The sequence below is a fragment of the Bufo gargarizans genome, chromosome 1 (assembly GCF_014858855.1).
Source record: "Bufo gargarizans isolate SCDJY-AF-19 chromosome 1, ASM1485885v1, whole genome shotgun sequence".
Classification (NCBI taxonomy): Eukaryota; Metazoa; Chordata; class Amphibia; order Anura; family Bufonidae; genus Bufo; species Bufo gargarizans.
In genome coordinates, this window is record NC_058080.1 from 9,248,024 (window position 1) to 9,275,421 (window position 27,398).

The window sequence follows — 27,398 nt, forward strand, 5'->3', positions numbered from 1 at the left end:
GGTTTCCGCATGGATCCAGAGAAAGTCCGGGCGATTATGGACTGGGATCTGCCTGAGAACCTGAAGGCATTGCAACGTTTCCTGGGGTTTGCCAATTTTTATAGAAAGTTTATAAAGAACTATTCCTTGGTGGTCAAACCACTGACTGACATGACCCGAAAGGGATCCGATTTTTCCAAATGGTCACATGCAGCCAAAACTGCCTTTACATCTCTGAAGGAGAGATTCACCTCGGCCCCTATTCTCGTACAGCCAGATGTCTCGCTTCCTTTTATTGTAGAGGTTGATGCATCAGAGGTGGGGGTGGGAGCGGTACTTTCTCAGGGCCCGTCCCCTGGTGAATGGCGTCCGTGTGCTTTCTTTTCGAAGAAATTGTCCACTGCAGAAAGGAACTATGATATTGGCAACAGGGAACTTTTGGCTATTAAGTTGGCCTTTGAGGAGTGGCGTCATTTTTTGGAGGGGGCGGTCATCCCGTCACAGTGATTACTGATCACAAAAACTTATTATATCTGGAGTCTGCTAAACGTCTCAACCCTAGACAGGCTCGGTGGTCATTATTTTTTACTAGGTTTAATTTTGTAATAACCTATCGCCCGGGGGCAAAAAATACTAAGGCGGATGCATTGTCTCGAAGTTTTCCTGGAGGGGGTGATGTTGAGGTACCAGAGCCTATTTTGCAAAAGGGGGTGGTGGTCTCTGCATTACACTCAGGTTTAGAGGGAAGGGTGTTGGAAGCTCAGGGGGACGCCCCGGCCTCCTGCCCCTCGGGTAAACTGTTTGTGCCAGAAAATTTACGCCTGGAGATACTAAAAGAACACCATAACTCCACACTGGCAGGACACCCAGGTAGTAAGGCAACCTCTGAATTAGTGTCTCGTCGGTTCTGGTGGCCTAAGTGGCGCCAGGAGGTGTTTAATTTTGTGTCTGCATGTGCTACCTGTGCTCGTTCTAAGGTATATCATACTCGTCCAGCAGGGCGTCTTTTTCCTCTGGCCATCCCCAACAGGCCTTGGACGCACCTATCAATGGATTTCATTACGGATCTACCAGTATCAGCTGGGAAGACTGTTATTCTTGTAGTTGTTGACAGATTCAGTAAAATGGTGCACTTTATTGCTCTTACCGCATTGCCTAATGCTAATACACTGGTTCAGGTTTTTATTGACCACATCGTGAAGCTTCACGGGGTCCCTTCCGATATTGTTTCGGATCGTGGTACCCAATTTGTTTCTAAATTTTGGAAAGCTTTTTTTTCTCGTTTAGGGGTTCATCTGTCGTTTTCTTCATCTTTCCATCCACGGTCCAACGGTCAGACTGAACGTACCAATCAAAACCTAGAGACATATTTGAGATGCTTTGTTTCCGAAAATCAGGAGGAATGGTCATCTTATTTACCGTTAGCCGAGTTTGCCATTAATAATTGTCGTCAAGAATCCACAGATAAGTCACCATTTTTTGGTGCGTATGGTTTCCATCCTCAGTTTTGTACGTTTAGTGAGGGGGGGCCGTCTGGGATTCCCGAGGAGGAACGATTTGCATCTTCACTTTCATCAGTGTGGCAGAGTGTGCAAGAAAGTTTGAAGAGAATTGGTGCTAGATACAAACGTGCGGCTGATAAGAAGCGCTCTGAAGGTCCGGACCTTGGGGTGAATGACTTGGTGTGGTTGTCTACCAGAAATATCAAGTTGAAGGTTCCCTCGTGGAAATTAGGTCCGAGATTTATTGGTCCTTATAGGGTAATTAAGGTCATTAACCCGGTGGCTTTTCGTCTGGAGCTACCTCAGACTCTAAGGATCCATAATGTCTTCCACAGATCTCTGCTTAAGAGATATGTAGAACCTCATGAACCATTGCCACTACCGCCTCCACCAGTGGTTGTTGATGGCAGTCTTGAGTTTCAGGTAGAAAAGATTGTTGATTCACGATATGTTCGCCGCTCTCTTCAGTACCTGGTGCACTGGAGAGGTTATGGTCCCGAAGAGAGAATGTGGGTGCCAGCATCAGAGATAAAGGCGGACAGACTTATTCGAGCTTTTCATAGGTCCCATCCGGAGAGGCCGGGTCTTGAGGGTCCGGTGGCCCCTCGTAGAAAGGGGGGTACTGTCACGACTGTGACTGATCCAGACAGGTCTGGGAGGAGAAGGTCGCAGCGACTTGCTACTCGCGATAGCTTGTGAGTTTGCTCTGTGGTTCAGGGTATGTCATCAGGGTTTTGCCTTGTGAACCTTTTTGTCCTGACTGGGAGTTTGTAGGCATCCTTCTCAGGTGAGTCCTGTCTGCCACTCCCAGCTACTATATTAGTTTCAGTTTCACTTGCAGTCATTGCCAGATATAGTCCTTACTTCCAGTGCTATTCTGACCTTTGAAGGAGATCGTTTGATGGTATTGCTGTGGAGCTCTCGTCCGGTGTGGACCGTCGTTACTGGGATCACCTTCTCTGCTCGTGACTGGATAAGTCTATCTATGTTTGTTTGTTTGTTTGTTGCTGTCTTCCCCTGTTGTTCTCCTAGACGTGAGTGATGGTGACTAGTGCTCCCATCTGCCTTTCCCCAGTCTAGTCTTGTTAGGGTGACTGAGGGTTTAGGCATCCTGCTCGCCGCACGGGTTCACACCCCGTCTAGGGTATCAGGACAGACAGGTGCCAGCTTAGGGTTAATCAGGGGTGACCGTTCTATTTCCCATCCGTAGATAAGGGTCCCCCTTCCCCTCCGTCTGGCGCGACACGACTGCTGCTGGGATAGCGGTCGTGACAGTCACCTCCAGAAGCTGCGACAAGTCTTGGGACGGCTACAAGAACATTGGCTCAAGATCAAGTCCAAAATGTGCCAGCTGTTCTGACAGCAGATTGAGTATTTAGGACATGTGGTCACCCAGGAGGGGGTAAAACTGGCCCCCAGCAAGGTGGAGGCCATTTAGAAGTGGCCTCGGCCAAGTCCACTACGAAAGGTACGGGCTTTCGTGGGACTGGCCGGCTACTACAGGAGGTTTATACCCAAATTCGCTCATCTGGTGGGCCCGTTAAATGAGTTGCTAAGAGGCACAGCTGGGGGCCCGAAGAAACGTCCCATTGACTGGGGGCCCCAACAACAAGAGGCCTTTGAAGCGGTGAAAGAGGAGCTGACCAATGCCCCGATCCTGGCTTACGCGCGGTTTGATACCCCATTCTTGCTGTATACTGACTGAAGCCTACATGGTCTGGGGGCCGTCTTGTCCCAAGTCCAGGATGGATGGGAGAGAGTCATCGCCTATGGGAACCGGTCCATAAGAGAGTCAGAACGCAACCCTGATAACTATAGCTCTTTTAAACTGGAACTACTGGCACTGGTGTGGGCCATGACTGAAAGATTTGCAGAATACCTGACTGATGCAGAATTGACCATGATGAAGGACACCAACCAGTTGGCACACCTGTAAAATGACAAGCTCAGTGCACTCGAGCAAAGATGGTTGGCCCGCCTTTCTAAGTACCAATACCGCCTCAAGTTCCGGTACGGTAGGGAGAACGGCAACACTGATGCACTCTCTCTTGTTCCAGTAGGACAGTCGACTCAGAGAGCCGATGAGGAGTTAGAGAACACTGAAACTCCTGACCTTGGTCGCTTACCTCTGTTCCCGGATGTGGCACATTCAAGTGGGGTGGCATCTAGAATGACCCTGGGGCTGGGAAAAACGTTGGCTGATTGGGATAAAGTCCAGAATGGCTGCCGGGATTTGTGGAAAGTGAAAGAATGGGTTCAGAGCAAGATCTGGCCTCGGTCAGAAGAACGAGCCTGCCTGACCCAAATAGAGCCTTATTTTTTTTCCATTTATACATGCCACAAAAGGCTTTAGAACATATAACTGCACCGCTGAACGGCAAATATATTTTTCTTTTGCCACTAATACACACCAAAAAGGGCTGTAATTTTTGCACTTCACACAACGGATAATAAGCCCTTTTTCCCACTTATACAAGCCAAAAAATGCTTTAGAACATATAACTGCACCGCACAAGGGCAAATAAGACATAGAAATATTCCCTTGTAATAAACCCTGCTAATGGCTGTATCATACAGCACTTGCACCCTAATGACATGAACGGTTTGCTGAAATTACAGAGCTGTATAATGGCAATTTGGATCCCCAGTCAGTGCAGCAAGGTGTAATAGAAATCTTCCTATTACCCAGGCTGTAACCTCCCCTACAGAACCGTTCTGCTTCAATACTGTGGAATGATTCCTCCCTCTCCTTTCCCTACACCTTGAATAATCTTTCCCTGAACTTGTAAATTGTTTTTTTAGCACAATGAAGTCTTTCCTAGCACTGTCCCTAGCGCCTGCTCACGTCTCTCCCTGCACTAAGTACACTGGAAAATGGCAGAATACAAGATGGCAGAGGCTATGCATAGGGCTGTGACATCACAGGGCAGGCTGGCTGCTGATTGGCTGCATGCATGGCATTGAGGGGGATCCCGCGTTCCCAGAGTTCTTTGCTCCATGTCCTCATATGTGCAGCAGCCATTTTAGGAAAAAATGTGATTCGTTACCACGAAGCATGAGAAAATTCAGATTCAATGCAGATTTATTTTTCCTGAAATTCAGATCGAATTTCACTTCATCAACTTCGACTTGCTCATCTCTACTCACGGCGACAATTACACCCTGCTGGCTAAGCCACTGTCTCACGCCAAGCTGCCACCCTCACCCCCTGATGATGATGAATTCCATGATGAATGAATGCCAACTAAGTGTGGTATCAGAGGAACCAACTGACTCCTGGCTATGGGTGTCTGATGTCAGTTGAGATGATGTTGAAGACTGAGTGAACCATTCAAGGACAGCATGATTGGCTGGTCAAAACATGACTGCTGGATGACACTGGCAGCTCCCCGCCCCCTTCTTCTTCTGCTACTTCTGCCAGCTCCAGATTTTTTTTTGCCACTGCCCGTTGCCTTGGATGGCCCTGGCACCTGTCTGTCGAACATACTGTACTGTAACAGTAACTGTAAGTATAAAATAGCAGTAGTTTTTCAGTTACAGAATCAAGGCCAAATGGAATTACTTATCTATAAAACAAGGTGGGGAAACAAATAACTGTAACAATTGAGCACTATTCACCCCAGTTACAGAATCCGTGTTAGAGAAGCTCTAAGTGCTTGAAGAGTTAATCCTTTGCAGATATTACTGACACTCGCTACGTCCTTGAATTGCATGAGCTTACGAGTGTAAAATAGAAAAATTAAATCAAATTTTAATAATCACTTTTCTGCTTTCCTTTTGCAGATCTGAGAGGTCCCTGATGGATATGACTTTTCTCATTTTGTATCCTTTTCTAGATATTACACAGGAGGACATTGTGCCTATTTCTCGGTACAGACCTGACCGGCGATAAGATATAAACCTCTCCCTGTCACGTCCCTTGATCTACTGCTGAAGAATTCCCAGTGATGAGTGATGCAGGCCTGTGCAGACACCAGTGTGCCAGAGATACAATGGAAGCAATGAACATGCAGAAGATTATTTCCATCATTTTGTGTTATTTTCAGAAAAGTTTCCTATTGCTGGTTTTGTGTGTGACCTTCAGTGATTCTGAGATACAGGACCCTGCAGCTCAATGTCATCTTGCAATTAAGAATTACACCTTTGAGTATGAATATTCTCAGGAAGGAGACATCATTATCGGAGGGATCTTCACTGTACATTCCTGGGTGTCACGATGGTTCTGGAAAGAGAGCAGCGACTACAACCGGATGTGTTCAGGGTCAGTACAAATGTTAGTCCTGCAGAGCTGGAATTTATACAGAAAATGTGCAGGGAAATTACAGGGATCAGAGAGGCGATCACCTCTTATTGTATTCAGTCTATACAGGGATACATTTATTAACTTACTGTGATATAAAACCTTGTAAAGTTTCTGTGAGGAGCAACGTAAATAAATCACTTCATCCAGGTCTGTGTTGTGTGTTGTGGGGTATGTACAACTAAATGCAGGTAAGTACATGTCTCTTCTGCCTTGGTATTGCACACGTGGTATACATACATATGTTATAGGCTGAAGATGCAGATGAGCGAACCATTTCGTAATGAACTCATCTAGCAGCCAAACCTGAAGCTTTTCTGGTTCATTTCCAGTAACCAGAAAGCTAAGAAAAAAGACGACTGAGAGGAGATCTAATAACTATGTATAAATATATCAGGGGTCAGTACAGAGATCTCTCCCATCATCTATTTATCCCCAGGACTGTGACGAGGGGACATCCTCTAGAAGAAGGAGAAGTCTAGAAGAAGGTTTTTACACAAACATAGTAAGAGCAGTGAGACTATGGAGCTCTCTGCCTGAGGAGGTGGTGATGGTGAGTTCACTAAGAGTCCAAGAGGGGCCTGGATGTATTTCTGGAGTGTAATAATATTACAAGTTATAGATACTAAGATTTCTGGAGAAGGGTCATTGATCCTGGGAGTTATTCTGATTGCCTGATTGGAGTAAAAAAATGTTTCCCCAAAAAGGGAAATTGGTTTCTACCTCACATATAGTTTTTGTCTTCCTCTGGTTGAACTTGCAGGAAAACATGTTGAATTGGATGGACAGATGTCTTTCTTTCAGCCTTACAAACTATGGGGGTCATTTATTAAGACCGGCATTTTAGACATCGATCTTAATAACCCCTATATCTGGCAGTGGATCCGACAAAGTTATGAAGAGGAGCAAGCCTCTACAGAACTTTGACACATGCAGCGCCAGTCTAAATGTAAGGCAGCTTCATTGCTGTCTTACATTCAGACCATTTTCTACAACTAAATTTTTATTTAAATATCTATATACCGTATTTTTTGCCCCATAAGACGCACTTTTATTACCCCAAAGTGGGGGGGAAATGCCCCTGCATCTTATGGGGTGAATACTAATGAAGCGCTTCCATTTTGGAAGCGCTTCATTAGTACCGGATCCCCGTGAAGCGGTGAAGGCTCTGTACTCACCTCTTCCTGGTCTTTGGCTCAGCTATCAGCAGTGCAGGGCTGCGCACAGCGTGAGGGCGCTCTCTGACCTCACACTGTGCACCGCGATACACAGCCGACAGCAGGATGAAGAGGATCGCGATGGTGAGGAGCGGTGGCATCCAGGAGCAGGAGAGGTAAGTGAGTTTTTTTAATTTTATTTGCGCTGGGGGCTGATGGCTGACATATGGGGGGTAATGGCTGACATATGGGGGCTGATAGATGGCTGACATATGGGGGCTGATAGATGGCTGACATATGGGGGTTAATAGCTGACATATGAGGGCTGATAGATGGCTGACATATGGGGGCTGATAGATGGCTGAAGGTTGGGGGTTGATCTGAGGCATTGAGGGGGGGGGGTCTGATCTGATGTCTGATTAACTTTGGGGGTCTGATTGCTGGTCTGACCTGAGGTGTAATGGAAAATATTTTTTTCTTATTGTTCTCCTCTAAAACCTTGGTGTGTCTTATAGGGCGAAAAATACGGTCACTTCCTGTCTGTATAATGAATTTGTGATGTCATGAACATGTGATCCAACCCCTTTACCTATAAAATGTTACTATGTGTCAGTTTATGTTATCAGTTGAGAAAGGCTGGACGGCCCGAAACGCGTCCTGGAAACCTATGATTTAGGAGTTAAAATAAAGAATACACCGTGTTGAAAGCAATACGCCTGCTGGGATTACTTTTGCAAATTTTTAGACCTGGTGTGAGTGGGGAAACGTTTTAGATTGCGGCATAACTAACCGCTGTCTCGCAATCGTGGCCAGAAATACGCCTAATTTAGGCGGATTTCTGTTAAATAAATGACCCTCTATGTTACTAATTTATTATGTTAAATAGTATATAAGTGTGTCTTACAATACACAGGGTAGCGGACGATTGTATCTTTGACTGATATCTTTAAATACTGGACCAAAGTCTAGTAGGGTGGTGAATGATAAGGATAAATAGTAGGCCGAAAGCAGTGCCGGTGCATCTATAAAATCCTTTTTTAAACAAATTAAAACCACACAGCCCTATAGGACACATATATTGCGGACATGCTAGCGGCGATCTAGCCATGCATGTCCTTATCTCTATAGGCCCAAACCTGGTGACAGAATCCCTTTAAGTTTGGGAAAATAGCATATCATTTTCTCTTACAATACAAAGTGTAGCTGTTCATACCAGTTTAATTAAAAATGTAAAGTATTAGTCTGAAATCCGCTACGGAGCATCTCTAGGCACTTATTTTTATTTTATTTGTTTTTTGTTTAAGTTTGGGTACGACAGCATATTAGGGTACTTTCACACTAGCGGCAGGGGACTCCGGCAGGCTGTTTCGGCGGGTGAACAGCCTGTCGGATCTGTCCTGCCGCGAGTTCACGTGTTTTCCCAGACTGCAGCTCCGTCCCCATTTACTATAATGGTGGCGGGGGCGGAGTTCCGGTAGCAGCGCACACCGAGAGGCAGCCGGACTAAAAATACTGCATGCAGTACTTTTAGTCCGGACGCCTCTCGGCGTGCGCTGCCGTGCTGCCACCAGAACTCCGCCCCCATTATAGTGTGAAACTAGCCTTAGTGCGTGTAGCAATACACAGGGTAGCAGATCGTTATATCTAGTAATATTTAGTACTAGCCTAGACTGCAATCAGTGTCGGTGCATGTGCTGGCATTCCAAATTTTTGTTTTTGTTTGGGAAAGTATCATATTAGTGTTTCTTACAATACAAAGGGCAACTGTTTTTACCAGTCTGAGTGATAACGTGAAATACTAGACCAATATCCATGTCTGTGAATCTCCAGGCACTTCAAATATTTATTTATTTTTATGACATTTTGGAAATTAGCATATGAGTGTCTTACAATACAAAGGGTAACGGACCATTTTCATCTCTGAGTGATAAGGTTAAACATTAGGCTAAAATCCATGCTGCAGACATTTCAAATGATTCCTTATTTTAAGTTTCGAAAAATAGGATAAGTGTGTCTTACAATAACACGTAGGAGTTAGGGATGAAGTGGATGTCCAGGTTCGAGGGGTTCAGCCCAACTTCGTTACAAAGTTTTGTTCGGGTTCCGAACTTGACCCGAACAACAAACCCCATTGAAGTCAATGGGGACCCAAACTTTGGGACACTAAAATGGCTATAACAAAGTCATAGAAAGGGCTAGAGGGCTGCAAAAATCTCCAAAGTGGGCTTAACCTGTTGGGGACACATGACTTACCAGTACGTTATGATGCCCTGGTACTTAAGGACACATGATGTACCGGTACATCATGTGTATTTATGATCACCGCCGCACGGGCACTCTGTCACAATGCCGAGGGGGGTCCTGTGACCCCCCTGTATTGACGAGCGCAGCAAACCACAGGTCAATTCAGACCTGCGGTTTGCTGCGTTTCCAGGTTATTTGGCCCTCTGGTGACCCGATAACCCGGAAAAGGATGGTGATCGGTGGTGTGATAATACACCACCAGTCACCATCCTGCGATCCTGAGAGGTGATGGTGACATCACCTCTCAGGATCGCTTGCTATTGGCTGCGCGGGCGGCTGGGGGTTAACTCCCCCCAGCTCTCCTCCTCCATTCTGTGTTCGGGAGCAAGGAGAGAGAGCGTTGGATCTGTGCCCAGCACCCCCATCTCTGCCCAGCACATCTTCGGACCCTCCACAATGCCATCTGGCACTAAAAGGTACTTTAGGGACAGAAGTGTCCAGCAAAGTTGACCCTTTAAAACGTAACTTTTACTTACTGATACTATATAAAATAATACCACTGTGGTGGTTCACCAGTGGAAATTGTGAAACAAACAAACAATGAAAAAAGATGAGATATGTTTACACAGGGTAACCAACCGTTGATACGGTTTCAGAGGTTAGTAAACACAGGGCAGCAATTGGGAGTGTTGGGATATGTCTAACCTATCCCTATACTCACCCTGAGTTATTCCTCAGCCCAGGGACGTCCCCTGGTGGTGGAGACTCCCTGTCCTCGTGCCTGGACTGACTGACCTCCGTTTACCCTCCTCTTAAAAGAAGCACAGTGCCACGGTACCCCGTAAACCGACGGATATTATCTGTGTCCCAGTAAGTCAATACCCGCAAAGACAACAGCCCATATAGATGGATAGACCAAAAATATGTACATAGGTGTACAGATGTGAGTATCACCTATAGCAGTGATGGCTAACCTTGGCACTCCAGCTGTGGTAAAACTACAACTCCCAAGATGCCCCCCTTGCTTGGCTGCTCCCAGAACTCTATAGAAATAAATGGAGCATGCAGGGAGTCGTAGTTTCACCACAGCTGGAGTGCCAAGGTTATCCATCACTGACCTATAGCATCAATTTAAAAAGAACCAAACACAGGAGCATCAATAGCGATGCGTTCCCAGGTTGGTTCTCATAAAACCCCTACGCGTTTCCCCTAGTCAGGGGGTATTAACAATCATGGGTGAACCGTCATGTTCAAATAGATAAATATAGATAAATCATAAAGATATACTCATGATGCAGTAGAGGACACAGGACCGAAGACGCAAACAGGGACGTGTATAGGACCCAGGGGACCATTGGATATACCCCACTTAATGTCCTAGGCAGTCAAATGGCTAAAGGGCCCAGTCAGATAAAGGCCAACACATTATCCAAGAGGATTTAGGTTGCGTCTTGGTGCCATCCTGTTCCTCCTACTGATCACCAGGGTATATCCAATGGTCCCCTGGGTCCTATACACGTCCCTGTTAGCATCTTCGGTCCTGTGTCCTCTACTGCATCATGAGTATATCTTTATGATTTATCTATATTTATCTATTTGAACATGACGGTTCACCCATGATTGTTAATACTCCCTGATGAACCTAGTAATAGGGGAAACGCGTAGGTGTTTTATGAGAACCAACCTGGGAACGCACCGCTATTGATGCCCCTGTGTTTGGTTCTTTTCAAATTGATGCTATAGGTGATACTCACATCTGTACACCTATGTACATATTTTTGGTCTATCCATCTATATGGGCTGTTGTCTTTGCGGGTATTGACTTACCTGGGACACAGATAATATCCGTCGGTTTACGGGGTACCGTGGCACTGTGCTTCTTTTAAGAGGAGGGTAAACGGAGGGCAGTCAGTCCAGGCACGAGGACAGGGAGTCTCCACCACCAGGGGACGTCCCTGTGCTGAGGAATTACTCAGGGTGAGTATAGGGATAGGTTAGACATATCCCAACACTCCTCATTGCTGCCCTGTGTTTACTAACCTCTGAAACCATATCAACGGTTGGTTACCCTGTGTAAACATATCTTTTTTCATTGTTTGTTTGTTTCACAATTTTCACTGGTGAACCACCACAGAGGTATTATTTTATATAGTATCAGTAAGTAAAAGTTAAGTTTTAAAGGGTCGACTTTGCTGGACACTTCTAGATTCTATGATCCCTCTATAAAATATTTATTAATTTAGCTGGACATTTTTGTACTTTAGGGACAGGTTAGGGAAAGGTTAGGTTAGGCAGAGATATTCAGGGAAAGTTTAGGAAAAAAAAAAAAAGTTTCACTGTTGTATCACTCTGATCGGGTGTCTGGGGTCCACAGCACAGTGTGATCCTATACCCCCCAGGGGTGCTCCAGCTTGCCCCCCTCACCCCCCCCACACAAATTTTTCTTGGGCGCAAGCGTTTTTTGTTGTTGTTTTTTTTGCGTACACTGACTGTGGCTGGCACTCTTAGCGTCCGGCCACTGTTAGAGCATTGCCCACCCCACCGCTGATCAGCTTCGGATGGCTGATCAGCGAGTTTGAATATTATTATTTTTTTGCCTTTTTTTTTTCAGTTACGTTTAGGGCAAAGTCCGCAAACACCCATGCCCCCACACACACGCACACTAAATAAAGTTTTCCACACACGCACGCGCGCACACACACACACACTCCCCTATGGCCCGCCAGACGTTCTTGGCCGAGGAGGCATGCGCCCTGCTTGCATCCAAGTCTGAGAGCCCCAGTGAGGATGAGGAAGAGGACTTTCCTCTTGTCATCCGCGTCCGCCTCATCATCTAGCAATGATGATGAGCCCTCAAGGCGGTGAAGATGCCGCCAGGTGGAGCAAGGGGACCGCCATGCTAGGGACCCTGTGGCCCACACTAGTTTTCTGGCCCACCAGATAAGTCCATCTGAGCCTCCTACCGGTGAACTTGCATGGTGTACCCCAGAGGATTTTGAGCCTGTGATTCCTGTTTTTGCTGGCCAAACAGGAATCCAGATTCCCACAGTGGGCTTCACTGAATATGACTATTTTGGTCTTTTTTTTCAGTGACCACTTTGTGAATCTGATGGTGGAGCAAACTAACTTGTATGCCCAACAGTTCATTGCTCAACACCCGGGCTCCTTTTTGGCTAGGGCCGGTGGCTGGACTCCGGTTAGTGCAGTCGAGATGAGGATGTTTTGGGGCCTCGTGCTGCACATGGGCCTAGTAAAAAAAAAAAAACAGTGTCAGGCTGTACTGGAGTGGGGACGTCCTCTACCAGACCCAACTTTAAAGTACAGCCATGACACGCTCCCGTTTTGAGGCCATTCGGAAATGCCTGCATTATGCAGATAATGCAGCATGTCCCCCCCAAGGTGATCCTTCCTATGATCCGCCTGTACAAAATCATGCCGGTCATCGATCACTTTGGGGCCAAATTTTTGGAGGCCTATGTACCTGGAAGGGAGGTCGCAGTTGATGAGTCTCTCATTGCTTTCAAGGGGAGACTTATTTTCCGCCAGTATGTTCCCTCTAAGCGGGCGAGGTATAGCGTGAAGCTGTACAAACTTTGTGAGAGTATCTCAGGGTACACTTACAAGTTTCATGTGTAAGAGGGGCGAGATTCCCATAGTCAACCCCCAGAATCTCCCCACACTCTGGGTGTTAGCAGGAAACTTGTGTGGGACATTATGCACCCACTGCTAGATAAGGGTTACTACCTGTACGTGGATAACTTTTATACTAGTTTCCCCTTGTTCCAGTCCCACGTTCGCTTGGCTTGTGGGACTGTGCGAAAAAATAAACGCGGCCTCCCTACCCACCCCCTCCAGGTACCTATCCCCAAGGGTGAGACTCATGCCCTTACGAGGGGAAACCTATTGCTGGTCAGATATAAGGACAAGAGGGATGTCCTTGTACTGTCCACAATTCACAGTAACAGCACCACCCCAGTCCCTGTGCGGGGTACCGGGGCAACGGTCCTCAAGCCAGATTGTATTGTCGACTACAATCGGTATATATGGGAGGAGTTGATCTCTCAGATCAAGTCCTTAAGCCATATAATGCCATGCGCAAAACCCGGGCATGGTACAAAAAAGTTGCGGTCTACTTGGTACAGGTTGCCTTGTACAACTCTTTTGTACTATCCCGAAGCGCTGGCAACACAGGAACATTCCTTCAGTTCTATGAGGCAGTTCTAAAGGACCTGATCTTTTCTGACCGGGAAAGAGCAGGCCGGAGTACTTCGGGAAGTGGAGGCAACCGTTTTGTCCCTGGCCAACACTTTCCAGGTGTGGTCTCCCATACTGGAAAGGAGGAAGGGTCCCCAAAAAGGTGCAGAGTGTGTCACAGGAGGGGGATACGGAAGGACACCACCCCTCAGTGTGACACGTGCCGATCATCCGGGCCTGTGCATTATTGGTTGCTTCAGGGAGTACCACACTTCCATGGAGTACTAAATTCATAATCCCCTTCCCCAGTTTTAATTCCATTTAGCCACTGACAATCGAAAAAAAAAACTATGGTTCTCAGACTTGATTGTAAAACTAAAATAAATAACATATTAGGTATCGCTGCGTCCATAAGAATCTGCTCTATAAAAATACCCCATGACCTAACCCCTCAGATGAACACGGTCAAAAAAAATTTAACAAAACCCATGCAAAAAAATGTATTTTTGTGTCACTTTACATCACAAAAAGTGTAATAGCAAGCGATCAAAAAGTCACATGCCCCCCAAAATAGGCCAATAAAACCATCCTCTCATTCCGCAAAAAATTAGCCCCTACCTAAGACAATCGGCTAAAAACAAAAAAATACTGACTCTTAGACTATGGAGATGCTAAAATGATTTTTTTTTATTTGTTTAAATAAGGAAAATATAGTGTAAAACCTAAATAAATGTAAAAAAGTAGACATTAGGTATCACCGCATCCGTAAGAATCAGCTCTATAAAAATACCCCATGACCTAAACCCTCAGATGAACACGGTAAAACAAATAATAATAAAAACGGTGCAAAAATTCTTTTTTTTTGTCACCTTACATCACAAATAGTGTAATAGCAAGCGATCAAAAAGTCATATGCCCCCCAAAATAGTGCCAATAAAAACGTCCTCTCATCCCACAAAAAATTAGCCCCTACCTAAGACAATCAGCTATGGAGATACTAAAATGTAATTTTTTTGTTTAAAAAAGGATAATATAGTGTAAAACCTAAATAAATTTAAAAAAGTTGACATATTAGGTATTGCCGCGTCCATAAGAATCTTCTATATAAAAATACTCCATTACCTAACCCCTCAGATGAACATGGTCAAAAAAATAAAATAAAAACAGAGCCAAAACAGCTATTCTTGGCAAATTTTCAATTTTAATCAATTTTTTCCAGTAGCAAAGCAAGGGTTAACAGCCAAACAAAACTTTATATTTATTACCCTGCTTCTGATGTTTACAGAAACACCCCATATGTGGTCGTAAACTGTTGTATGACCAAACGGCAGAGCGCAGAAGGAAAGGAACACCATATGGTTTCTGGAAGGCAGATTTGGATGGCCTTTTTTGGTACCATGTCCCATTTGAAGAACCCCTGATGCACCCCTAGAGTAGAAACTCCATAAAAGTGACCCCATCTAAGAAACTACACCCCTCAAGGTATTCAAAACTGATTTTACAAACTTTATTAACCCTTTAGGAATCAGGCATGTCCAAAGTGCGGCCCTCCAGCTGTTGCAAAACTACAACTCCCAGCATGCCCTAATAGCTGTAAGCTATCCAGGCATGCTGGGAGTTGTAGTTTTGCAACAGCTGGAGGGCCGCACTTTGGACATGCCTGCTTTAGGTGTTCCTCAACAGTTTATGGCAAATGGAGATGGAATTTCAGAATTTCTATTTTTGGGTGGTTTCTATTCTCACAAAGTGACTTCAGACCTGAACTGATCCTTAAAAAGTGTTTTTTTTTTTACAATTTCTGAAAAAATTCAAGATTTACTTCTAAGCCTTGTAACATCCCCAAAAAATAAAATTGCATTCCCAAAATGATCCAAACATGAAGTAGACATATGGGAAATGTAAAGTAATAACTATTTTTGGAGGTATTACTATGTATTATAGAAGTAGAGAAATTGAAACTTGGAAATTTGCAAATTTTTCCCAATTTTTGTTAAATTTGAATAAATTTTAAATAAATGAAAATGAACTTTTTTTACTCCATTTTACCAGTGTCATGAAGTACAATATGTGACGAAAAAAGAAGCTCAGAATGGCCTGGATAAGTCAAAGCGTTTTAAAGTTATTCACACATAAAGTGACCCTGGTCAGATTTGCAAAAAATGGGTGAAATATGTCCATGTCCTTAAGGGGTTAAGAGCAGTACAATTGTGCTGCAAACAAAAGTGAATAGGGAAATGACTAATAATAACATAAAATACATAAAAACAAACAAATATTAATGTTGATCCAAGAGGTGGAGGTCCAACTGGAGTATGACGTTGAGGAGGCTGTGGGCATGGCAGTGTAGGTGGAAGAGCTAGAGGAGGTGAAGGAACACTCTTTCTGTTTTTTTTTTTGTGTCTGTCAATTCTTTGTGTGATCTTTAGCCATTTTGGGGGGCATGGCCGGTATATTTCTCTACTCTGCCAATATAAGACATAATAATCTTGAGCCACGAGGTGGAGGTCTGAGTGGTGAAGGAGGCGAACGTTGAGGTGTAGATGGAAAATGTGGAGAAGGTGGGGGAGGAAGACAACACTGTTTCATTTATTTATTTATTTTTCCATGTGTCTGTCAATTCTGTGTCAGGTTGCTAAGGGCTACGGCGTGACAGTTTGGTGCTTGTATGTCCTGGGTTAAAAAATGTCTCAGTTATAGATCTCACACGTCCCCTCTCTGGGGACTATATCTTAAAAACATTTTTCTCTTACTACAGTAAGGGTACTTTCACACTAGCGTTTTTATTTTCCGTCCTAGGGGCTCAAATCCGGAAAAGAACTGATCAGTTTTATCCCAATGCATTCTGAATGGAGAGTAATCCGTTCAGGATGCATCAGGATGTCTTCAGTTCAGTCTTTTTGACTGATCAGGCTTTTCAGAAAACCGAAGCATGCAGTATTTTTTACCTCCGGCCAAAAATCATGAACACTTTGACTGAACTCCGGATCAGGCCTTTTTCCCATTGACTTGCATTAACGTCGGATCCGGCGCCGTGTGTTCAGTCAAACCGGATCCGGCTTTTGCATGTTAAACCAGAAAAATGTGAAAAAAAAGTTAAAGTCCATAAATGGCGGATCCGTTTTTTCCAATGCATTTTTACATTGTGATCAAAATCCTGATCAGGATTCAAATGTAATCCATTTTCACACGTTTTTCCGTATCCGGCGGGCAGTTCCGGTGTCGGAATTGAACGCCGGATTTAAACAACGCTAGTGTGAAAGTAGCCTAAAACGGATTAAGGGGTGTTACATAGTAACATAGTAACATAATACATAAGGCCGAAAAAAAGACATCTGTCTTCTATGTTTGTGTACAAACCTTCTTTCCTCCAGACGCAGAGGATGTCCCCTCGTCACAGTCACCGCCCTGGGGATCAATAGATGATGGGATAGATCTCTGTACTGACCCCTGATATATTTATACATAGTAAGGGTCCATTCACACGTCCGTTGTTTCTTTCCTGATCTGTTCCGTTTTTTGCGGAACAGATCTGGACCCATTCATTTTCAATGGGTCCTGAAAAAAACCGGACAGCACAATGTCAGATTTTTTTTCAAGACCCATTGAAAATGAATGGGTACAGATCTGGTCCAGATCTGTTCAGCAAAAAACGGAACAGATCAGGAAAGAAACAACGGACGTGTGAATGGACCCTTATTAGATCTCTGTGTACATTTAAACCTAAACGTCAGGAATACAGAAAGGTTCCACATAAAAGACACAGAGTCAGAATGTGGGTAGTAGAAGCACCAGCTATGCAGACAGTAGTAGTAGTAGTAGTAGTAGTAGTAGTAGGTCACAGCTGTCCTTGGCTTCGGAAAGGTCCAATATTATCATTGAGGAGGAAAGAAAGGATGAGATTGTGAATTGTATAACTTACTCCTCTTCTTAGTTGCAGCAGGATGACATGGAGGTGACTTTTGCATCTGACACCATGCCATGGAGTCAGGGGTCACAGCTCCTCCTCCTTGCAGCCCCAGAGAAGGCTTTCAGTAATGTCTTTCCTGTCTCCCCTTTTTAGTTGGACGCCTTCTTTTTTCCTAAAAAGTGGCAAAAAAACAACAACACCATGCCTTATGACAGACAGTCAAGAGAGTCTCCCTGTTGAACACTTGGGTAGGAGCAATCAGCATTTGTACTGTCCTGAGGAGGAGGTTCAGGAGGAGGTTGGGGTTTCCATGCATAGCTGTGCTGTTGGTGGTAATATTTGGTACCCGTAGCATCGTACCTGTTGCTCTACCTGGGCTTGCTGTACTAAGTGGGCTTGTGAATAAGTGGAGTTTAAAGAACCAGAGTTTAAGGCAAGGAGCTAAACTAAGGTTTGATAATTTTCCTTATGTGTTGTTGCCTTGATTCTAGCTAGTCCTCCAACTAAAGCAGACAGGGTCTCATTTTAACTCATATTTACTATTTTACTTTTTTACTGTTCATCCCCATTTAAACATGTGCTCCATGGACAATGCTACTAAGTGTGTGTCAAGTGCAATGTATGCATGCCTTGAAAAGCCATTCAAAGGTGAATACATTTGCACTAGATGCAAACATGTTGCATATTTGGAAGCCCAGATATTGTATCTAAATAAGCAGCTTGAAACACTATTTGGGAAAGACAGGGTCAATAGAAAAGGTAGTAGCGTGTGCCTGTATGTGAAGAGTGATCTGAAGACAAGTGTGAAAGAGGCAATTGTGGGTGAGGATGGTGAGGATTAGTGATGGACGAAAATCGGCCAGGACAATTTGCGAACGCGATTGCGCAAACGCAATCAAATGTTCGCGAACCGCAAGTTTGCAGCGGACCCCATTCACTTTAATGGCTGGCAAACCTGAAAAACCTTCAGGTCATTTTTGCAGCCACTAAATACTTACTAGAAGTGCACAAATAGTCCTACAACATGGACAGTGACATACTAGAGGGGGGATCAATGAAAAAAATTCCCACAAAAATATGTATTTTAATCATGGGCCATTTTTATGCGTCTGAAAGGGAAATTCTCAAAAATCTGCCCTGCTGGAGCCTAGAAAAGTTTTATTTTATGCCACGGGAGTAAGGGCCCTAAAAATTAGGCATTCACCTGGCAAAATAAATTGTGATTATGTGGCTCGAGGTACATTATGCGGTCACTGAATAACAATTTTACTGTAGCCCACTGGAGTACAGGCCCCAAACATTAGGCATTCACCGTACAGAAAAGATCAAGTGATTATGTGGCTGGAGGTACATTAGATGGTCATTGGATATCAATTTTACTGCAGGCCAGTACAAATACATGTCAAATACATATATTTAACAGAACTTAACCATTTTTTAATCCAATTTTATATTTTAAGTTCTGTTAAATATATGTATTTGACATGTATTTGTACTGGCATGCAGTAAAATTGATATCCAATGACCATCTAATGTACCTCCAGCCACATAATCACTTGATCTTTTCTGTACGGTGAATGCCTAATTGTTGGGGCCTCGGAGGAATTCAACACCTGTGACAACCACGTGTTGGTTTCACCTATTATAATTAGGGGGTTTATTCAAGAGGGGGGATTTTGTTAACCATTTTTTAATCCAATTTTATATTTTAACAAAATCCCCCCTCTTGAATAAACCCCCTAATTATAATAGGTGAAACCAATACGTGGTTGTCACAGGTGTTGAATTCCTCCGAGGCCCCAACAATTAGGCATTCACAGTACAGAAAATATCAAGTGATTATGTGGCTGGAGGTATATTAGATGGTCATTGGATAACAATTTTAGTGCAGGCCAGTGGAGTACAGGGCCCAAACATTAGGCATTCACCTTACAGAAAAGAACAAGTGGATATGTGGCTGGAGGTATATTAGGCGGTCACAGTATAACAATTTTGCTGTTGGCCAGTTAGATTACAGGCCCCAAAAATTATGCATTCATCGTACAGAAAAGATCAAGTGATTATGTGGCTGGAGATATATTAGACAGTCATTGGATAACAATTTTACTGCAGGTCAGTGGAGTACAGGCCCCAAACATTAGGCATTCACTGGACATTATAAAGGCCTTTTATGCTGCTGTATTTACATAAGACAGGGACCATTATTTGCTCTGTGTGGTGGTGGATATGTGTGGGCTGGCATGAGGAAATTCAATTAAACGTGGTCGTCAATTTTTAGAAATGTGAGGTAGTCCACACTCTCATGAGCTAGGCGAGTGCGCTTATCGGTCACGATCCCTCCTGCTACGCTAAACGTCCTTTCGTCCTTTCGACACTCGACGAGGGGCAAGCCAAGAGTATCATGGCAAATTGTGCCAGCTCTGGCCACAGGTCAAGCCTGCACACCCAGTAGTCCAGGGATTCCTCACTTCTCAGAGCGTACACATCGGCCATTAACCCAATGTAGTCGGACAACTGTCAGTCTAGGCGTTTCCTGAGGCTGGATCCGGAGGACGGCTGTCGATGGGTTGGCTGCAAGAATGATCTCCTATCCGAAGTGACCAACACATCTTCAAACTGCCCTCTTCTTGCATGCGTGGTAGGATTGGTACCTGCAACTGTTTCTCTGTGGGTGGATAATCCTCTGCCAAAGCCCACAACAGCAGAGTGCAGCATCTTTCACAGCAAGGCCTGGAAATGCTGCATTCTGACAGCCCTCTGTAATGCTGGTAACATGTCCGCCATTTTGTGTTTGTACCGGGGGTCTAAGTACGTTGCCCTTTATGCTTTTTATACGGGGGTCCCTTTTCAAACACTGGAGCATGAAGGTCCCCATTTGCACTAAATTGGAAGCGGTGGAGTGACCTGGCTCCTGCTCATCGCCCAGGAGAATAACGTCCTTGTTCTCTTTCCCCCATCCACGGACAACACCAGGGATCCCTGAAACGTTTGAAGCCTGCTCTTCTTGCTCCTCCTCCTCCTCCCCCCAGACACCATCCTCTTCTGACTCCTCTTAAGACTCCTGCTAACTTGTCTCAGATGGAGTAGCCCCTCCTGGGAATTTATCCAGCATAGCGACTTCCTCACCTTCCTGCTCCTTAACGGCTTGATCAATGACTCTACGCAATGCACGCTCCAGAAAGAAGGTGTAAGATGTCACTGATGGTGCCCTGGCTGTGATTGACCAGTTTGGTAATCTCATCAAATGGCCGCAGAAGTCTGCATGCGCCACGCACGAGCAGCCACTGGTGCGGTGAAAAAAAAACAAGCTCCCCAGAACCTGTCCTGCCGCAGAGTCCATACAGGTAGTCGTTAACAGCACGTTTCTGCTGGAGCAGCCTATCAAGCAAATACAAGTGGAGTTCTAGTGCATCGGGCAGTCAAAAATCAGACGTTTGATCGGCAAGTGGTGTCGTCGCTGAACGTCAGCAAGGCGATCCATGGCTGTGTAAGATCTTCTAAAATGTTCAGAGATCATACTGAAGTAAGACGTCCTGGACCCGGGGTATTTGGCAACGGACGTGTGCCATGCACTGCACATGTCATTTTGCCCTGTTTCAGCGCGCTCAGCAGATTGGCATCATTGTCGCACACCACCTTACCAACTGTTAAATTGAGTGGGGTTAGCCACTGATCGACCTGTGACCGCAGAGCCCAAAGTAGTGCAGGACCAGTGTGGCTCTTGGCTTGCAGGCACAACAGCTGCAGCACAGCATGGCAATGTCTCACCTGGCACGTCAAATAGGTTCTGGGGAGCTTGGGGGGTGCAGCAGAAGAGGTGGTAGCAGTGGAAAAGGAGGAGTCAGCCGAGGAGGAGACGGAGGATGGAGTAGGAGGAGGAGAAGAAGAGGCAGGCCTGCATGCAGTCTGTGGTGGTAACACCAAATCCACACGGGTGGCATGGGTTACATGCTTGACGGCCTTCAGAAGGTTCACCCAGTGGGTAGTAAAAGTTATGTACCTTCCCTGCCCGTGCTTGCTAGACCAGGTGTCTGTGGTCAGATGTCTCTTGGCAGCGTTGCCATATATTTTAGGGATGCCCTTCTAGGAGAAATATTTATCTCCTGGGATCTTCTATTACTGTGTGCCAATGGCCACAAATTTTCTAAAGGCCTCCGAGTCCACCAATTTATATGGCAGTAGTTGGCGGGCTAGCAGTTCTGACAAGCCAGCGGTCAGCCGTTGGGCAAGAGGATTATCCGGCGTCATCAGTTTTTTTACGCTCAAACATTTGGGCCATGGGAGCCTGCCTTGTGCCAGATGAATGCGACGATGGCACGGTGAAAGGTGGAGTGGAGGACAAATGGGAGGAGAGAGGAGAAGGAGAAGAGGCAGAACGTGGTGCGCCGGGAGTGTGGCTTTGTGGGTTCTGACGGCGTTGCTCCCATTGGGCTCTGTGATGGGAGGCCAGGTGCCTTCTTATGGCGGTCGTCCCAGGGTGAGTGTTGGACTTACCGCAACTTATGCGTTGACAGCTCAGGCTACAGATGGAAACACTATTATCAGCAGCTGACACATTAAAAAATGTCCACACTGCGGAGCCATGTGCCAGCATCCCGGGAGCGCAAGATGTGACCGTGCATGGTGGATGGCTGGCTCCAGATACATTTGCAGTCTACTTTTTGCCTCCTGGGCACTGTGAGTTCTGCTTGCTATTCCTCCTTCTCCTCCCTATCTGCTGCTCCATCTTGCCCTCTGAACTCCCCTCCTCTTCCTCTCTTGTGGGCACCCACGTGACATCCATCGACAAGTCATCATTGTCACCTTCACCACCACTGACATTAGAGATCTCGGAGTAGGCAGCAACAGCGGGGACCACCCTCCTTGGGCTGATCTGAGTACTGTCGTCAGACTGCTAGGTGGCGGCCGTTGCTACCTCCTCTTCCTCATCCGATGCCAAGAATGAAAATAATTCCTCTGACTCAAGTGAAGGTGCTATGTTGGTGGTGGTGTCTTTGGGGGTGCACACAGCAGAGAGTGAGGAGAGTGCAGATACAGAGGATGAGGAGGGTGCAGAAGCGGAAGGCTGAGTGTGCAACTCAACCAACTCTGGTGCGCCCTTTGAAGCTATAGCACGCGCCTTCTCAAACTTCCCACTTAGGCTTCGGCCTAGTACACCTGCCCGACCCCTACCAACCTTGTGGAATGGTCTGCCTCTTCCTCTGCCTGTCACTTTCTAAATGACCCACTGCCTAAGTCCGTAGAGAAGAGCAGTATTTGTGGAAAAAGGTATATCGCAGCCCTCAATCAGCATTTGTCGGAAACAGGTATATGGCACCCCTCAATCAGTATTTGGAGGAAACAGTTACATAGCACCCCTCAATCAATATTTGGTGGAAAAAGGTGTATAGCAATAGCACCCCTCAATTAGTATTTAGTGGTATATAGTAACATAGTACATAACATAGTAACATAGTACATAAGGCCGAAAAAAGACATTTGTCCATCCAGTTCGGCCTGTCATCCTGCAAGTTGATCCAGAGGAAGGCAAAAAACCCCTGTGAGGTAGAAGCCAATTTTCCTCACTTCAGGGGAATAAAAAATTCCTTCCCGACTCCAATCAGGCATCAGAATAACTCCCTGATCAACGATCTCTCTCTAGTAGCTATATCTTGTAATATTATTACACTCCAGAAATACATCCAGGCCCCTCTTGAATTCCTTTATTGTACTCACCATCACCACCTCCTCAGGCAGAGAGTTCCATAGTCTCACTGCTCTTACCGTAAAGAATCCTCTTCTATGTTTGTGTACAAACCTTTCCTCCAGACGCAGAGGATGTCCCCTCATCACAGTCACAGTCCTGGGGATAAGTAGATGATGGGATAGATCTCTGTACTGACTCCTGATATATTTATACATAGTAATTAGATCTCCCCTCAGTTGTCTTTTTTCTAAAGTGAATAACCCTAATTTTGATAATCTTTCAGGGTACTGTAGTTGCCCCATTCCAGTTATTACAAACCGGATTCCCAAAAAGTTGGAACACTATACAAATCGTGAATAAAAACTGAATGCAATGATGTGGAGGTGCCAACTTCTATTATTTTATTCAGAATAGAACATACATCACGGAACAAAAGTTTAAACTGAGAAAATCTACCATTTTAAGGGAAAAATATGTTGAATCAGAATTTCATGGTGTCAACAAATCCCCAAAAAGTTGGGACAAGGCCATTTTCACCACTGTGTGGCATCTCCCCTTCTTCTTACAACACTCAGCAGACGTCTGGGGACCGAGGAGACCAGTTTCTCAAGTTTAGAAATAGGAATGCTCTCCCATTCTTGTCTAATACAGGCCTCTAACTGTTCAATCGTCTTAGGCCTTCTTTGTTGCATCTTCCTTTTTATGATGCGCCAAATGTTCTCTATAGGTGAAAGATCTGGACTGCAGACTGGCCATTTCAGTACCCGGATCCTTCTCCTACGCAGCCATGATGTTGTGATTGATGCAGAATGTGGTCTGGCATTATCTTGTTAAAAAATGCAGGGTCTTCCCTGAAAGAGATGACGTCAGGATGGGAGCATATGTTGTTCTAGAACCTGAATATATTTTTGTCACGGAAGGTGTACAGGAAACAAGACAACACAAAATGAATATATGACTCACTGGATCCAAAACTAAGGAACAAAAAGGGAGACCCCTGCATCAGACCTGGCACTCTCCCTGACTGCTCAGCCTATGTGAAAATCCCAATGGTAGATGATCGCATATCCTCGTACCTCGACTGTATAACACCTGAACACCCTATAATAGTGAGGGGACACGACCACCGGCTCCCTACACTAGATACGGAGGGAGTCAGGGTCACCTGGGATCCAGCAAACAGAAAAACACAAATGAATGCACAACACTTATCTTGTAGAAGACTGGGAAGTAGGATCAGCATGCACACACACTCCAGGAAGTAATATAAACCGCAAACTGATGCACTATGGGGAGGAATTTAAAGGGATGCAATCAGTACAACTACATGACAGCTGAGAGATGCTAACGAGATGAGGAACTGAAAGAAAAACAAAGGAAGCTCAAGGAGGAGGTTCTGAAAGGCATCTGTCAGAGCTTCTCAGATGTCTGGTGGTGACAGTACCCCTCCTTCTACGATTGGACTCCAAACACTCAGAGCCCACCTTCTCAGGATGGGACCTATGGAAAGCCCTGATGAGACGAGTGGCCTTAATGTCCGTCACTGGGACCCACATCCTCTCCTCAGGACCATAACCCTCCCAATGAACGAGGTACTGGAGAGAACCGCGGACAACACGAGAATCCACAATCCTAGAGACCTGAAATTCAAGATTACCATCAACCATAATCGGAGGAGGAGGCAAAGACGAGGGTACAATGGGTTGGACATAAGGTTTTAATAAAGACTTATGAAAAACATTATGGATCTTCCAAGTCTGAGGAAGATCAAGACGGTAGGCAACAGGATTGATGACAGACAAGATTTTGTAAGGCCCAATAAACTTAGGACCCAACTTCCAGGAGGGAACCTTCAATTTGATATTCTTAGTAGACAACCACACCAGATCACCAACATTCAGGTCCGGACCAGGCACACGTCTCTTATCTGCCACACGCTTATATCTCTCACTCATGCTCTTTAGATTATCCTGAATCATTTGCCAAATAGATGACAAAGACGAGGAGAATCTGTCCTCATCAGGTAAACCAGAAGACCCCTCTCCAGAGAATGCCCCAAACTGCGGATGAAACCCATATGCACCAAAAAATGGTGACTTATCAGAGGACTCCTGGTGACGGTTATTTAAAGCAAACTCAGCAAGGGACAAAAAAGAACACCAATCCTCCTGATTCTCCGCCACAAAACAGCGCAGATATGTCTCCAGATTCTGATTGACGCGCTCTGTCTGGCCATTCGACTGCGGGTGGAAAGCAGAAGAGAATGACAACCGAACCCCCAAGCGAGAACAGAAAGCCTTCCAGAATCTGGAAACAAACTGCGTGCCCCTATCAGAGACAATGTCCGAAGGAATACCATGCAATTTGACAATGTGTTCAATAAATGCCTGCGCCAGCGTCTTAGCATTGGGCAAGCCAGGAAAAGGGATGAAATGCACCATTTTGCTAAAACGGTCCACCACCACCAGAATCACAGTCTTCCCCGAGGAACGAGGCAGGTCCGTTATGAAGTCCATGGACAGATGTGTCCAAGGACGGGAAGGAATGGGTAAAGGAAGGAGAGGACCTGATGGCCGTGAATGAGGAACTTTGGCACGAGCGCAGGTCTCGCAGGCTGCCACAAAACCCTCAACCGACTTACGAAGCGCCGGCCACCAGAATCTCCGAGCGATGAGATCCACTGTGGCTCTTGCCCCCGTGTGCCCAGCAAGGACCATATCGTGGTGTTCCTTAATTTTTTTTTGTCTTAAAGCGAGAGGCACAAACAACCTCCCAGGAGGACAAAGATCAGGAGCCTCTGACTGGGCTACCTGCACCTCTGCCTCCAATTTAGGAAAAAGAGCAGAGACCACCACACCTTCAGCCAAAATGGGACCCGGGTCTTCAAAATTCCCACCTCCCGGAAAACAACGTGACAGGGCATCTGCCTTCACATTCTTAACCTCAGGGCGGAACGTGACAACAAAATTAAACCTTGAAAAAGAACAAAGACCATCTGGCCTGTCTCTGGTTGAGACGCTTGGCTGACTCCAAGTAGGCCAGATTTTTATGGTCAGTAAACACGGTAATAGGGTGTCTGGCTCCCTCTAGCCAATGGCGCCATTCCTCAAAAGCCAACTTGATGGCCAACAACTCCCTATCTCCCACATCGTAATTTCTCTCTGCGGAGGAGAGTTTCTTCGAGAAAAAGGCACACGGTCACCATTTGGCAGGAGAGGAACCCTGAGACAAGACCGCACCCACACCCACCTCAGAAGCATCAACCTCAACTATGAAGGGTAGAGAAATATCAGGTTGTACCAAGATGGGAGCAGAAGCAAAACTCTCCTTGATATTAGAAAAGGCCTTACGCGCCTCTACCGACCAGGAAGAAAAATCTACCCCCTTTCTGGTCATATCAGTGAGTGGTTTAACCACTTCAACCCCGCTAGCTAAAACCCCCTTAATGACCAGGCCACTTTTTACACTTCTGCACTACACTACTTTCACCGTTTATCGCTCGGTCATGCAACTTACCACCCAAATGAATTTTGCCTCCTTTTCTTCTCACTAATAGAGCTTTCATTTGGTGGTATTTTATTGCTGCTGACATTTTTACTTTTTTTGTTATTAATCGAAATGTAACGATTTTTTTTACAAAAAATGACATTTTTCACTTTCAGCTGTAAAATTTTGCAAAAAAACCCGAAATCCATATATAAATTCTTCGCTAAATTTATTGTTCTACATGTCTTTGATAAAAAAAAAAAAATGTTTGGGCAAAAAAAAAAAATGATTTGGGTAAAAGTTAGTAAAAGTTATAGCGTTTACAAACTATGGTACAAAAATGTGAATTTCCGCTTTTTGAAGCAGCTCTGACTTTCTGAGCACCTGTCATATTTCCTGAGGTTCTACAATTCCCAAACAGTAGAAAAATTTCGGAAAGTAGACACCCTAAGGTATTCGCTGATGGGCATAGTGAGTTCATAGAACTTTTTATTTTTTGTCACAAGTTAGCGGAAAATTATGATTTTTTTTTCTTTTTTTTCTTACAAAGCTCATATTCCACTAACTTGCGACAAAAAATAAAAAATTCTAGGAACTCGCCATGCCTCTCACGGAATACCTTGGGGTGTCTTCTTTCCAAAATGGGGTCACTTGTGGCGTAGTTATACTGCCCTGGCAATTTAGGGGCCCAAATGTGTGAGAAGTACTTTGCAATCAAAATCTGTAAAAAATGACCGGTGAAATCCGAAAGTTGCACTTTGGAATGTGGGTCCCTTTGCCCACCTAGGCTGCAAAAAAGTGTCACACATCTGGTATCGACGTACTCAGGAGAAGTTGGGGAATGTGTTTTGGGGTGTCATTTTACATATAACCATGCTGGGTGAGAGAAATATCTTGGTCAAATGCCAACTTTGTATAAAAAAATTGGAAAAGTTGTCTTTTG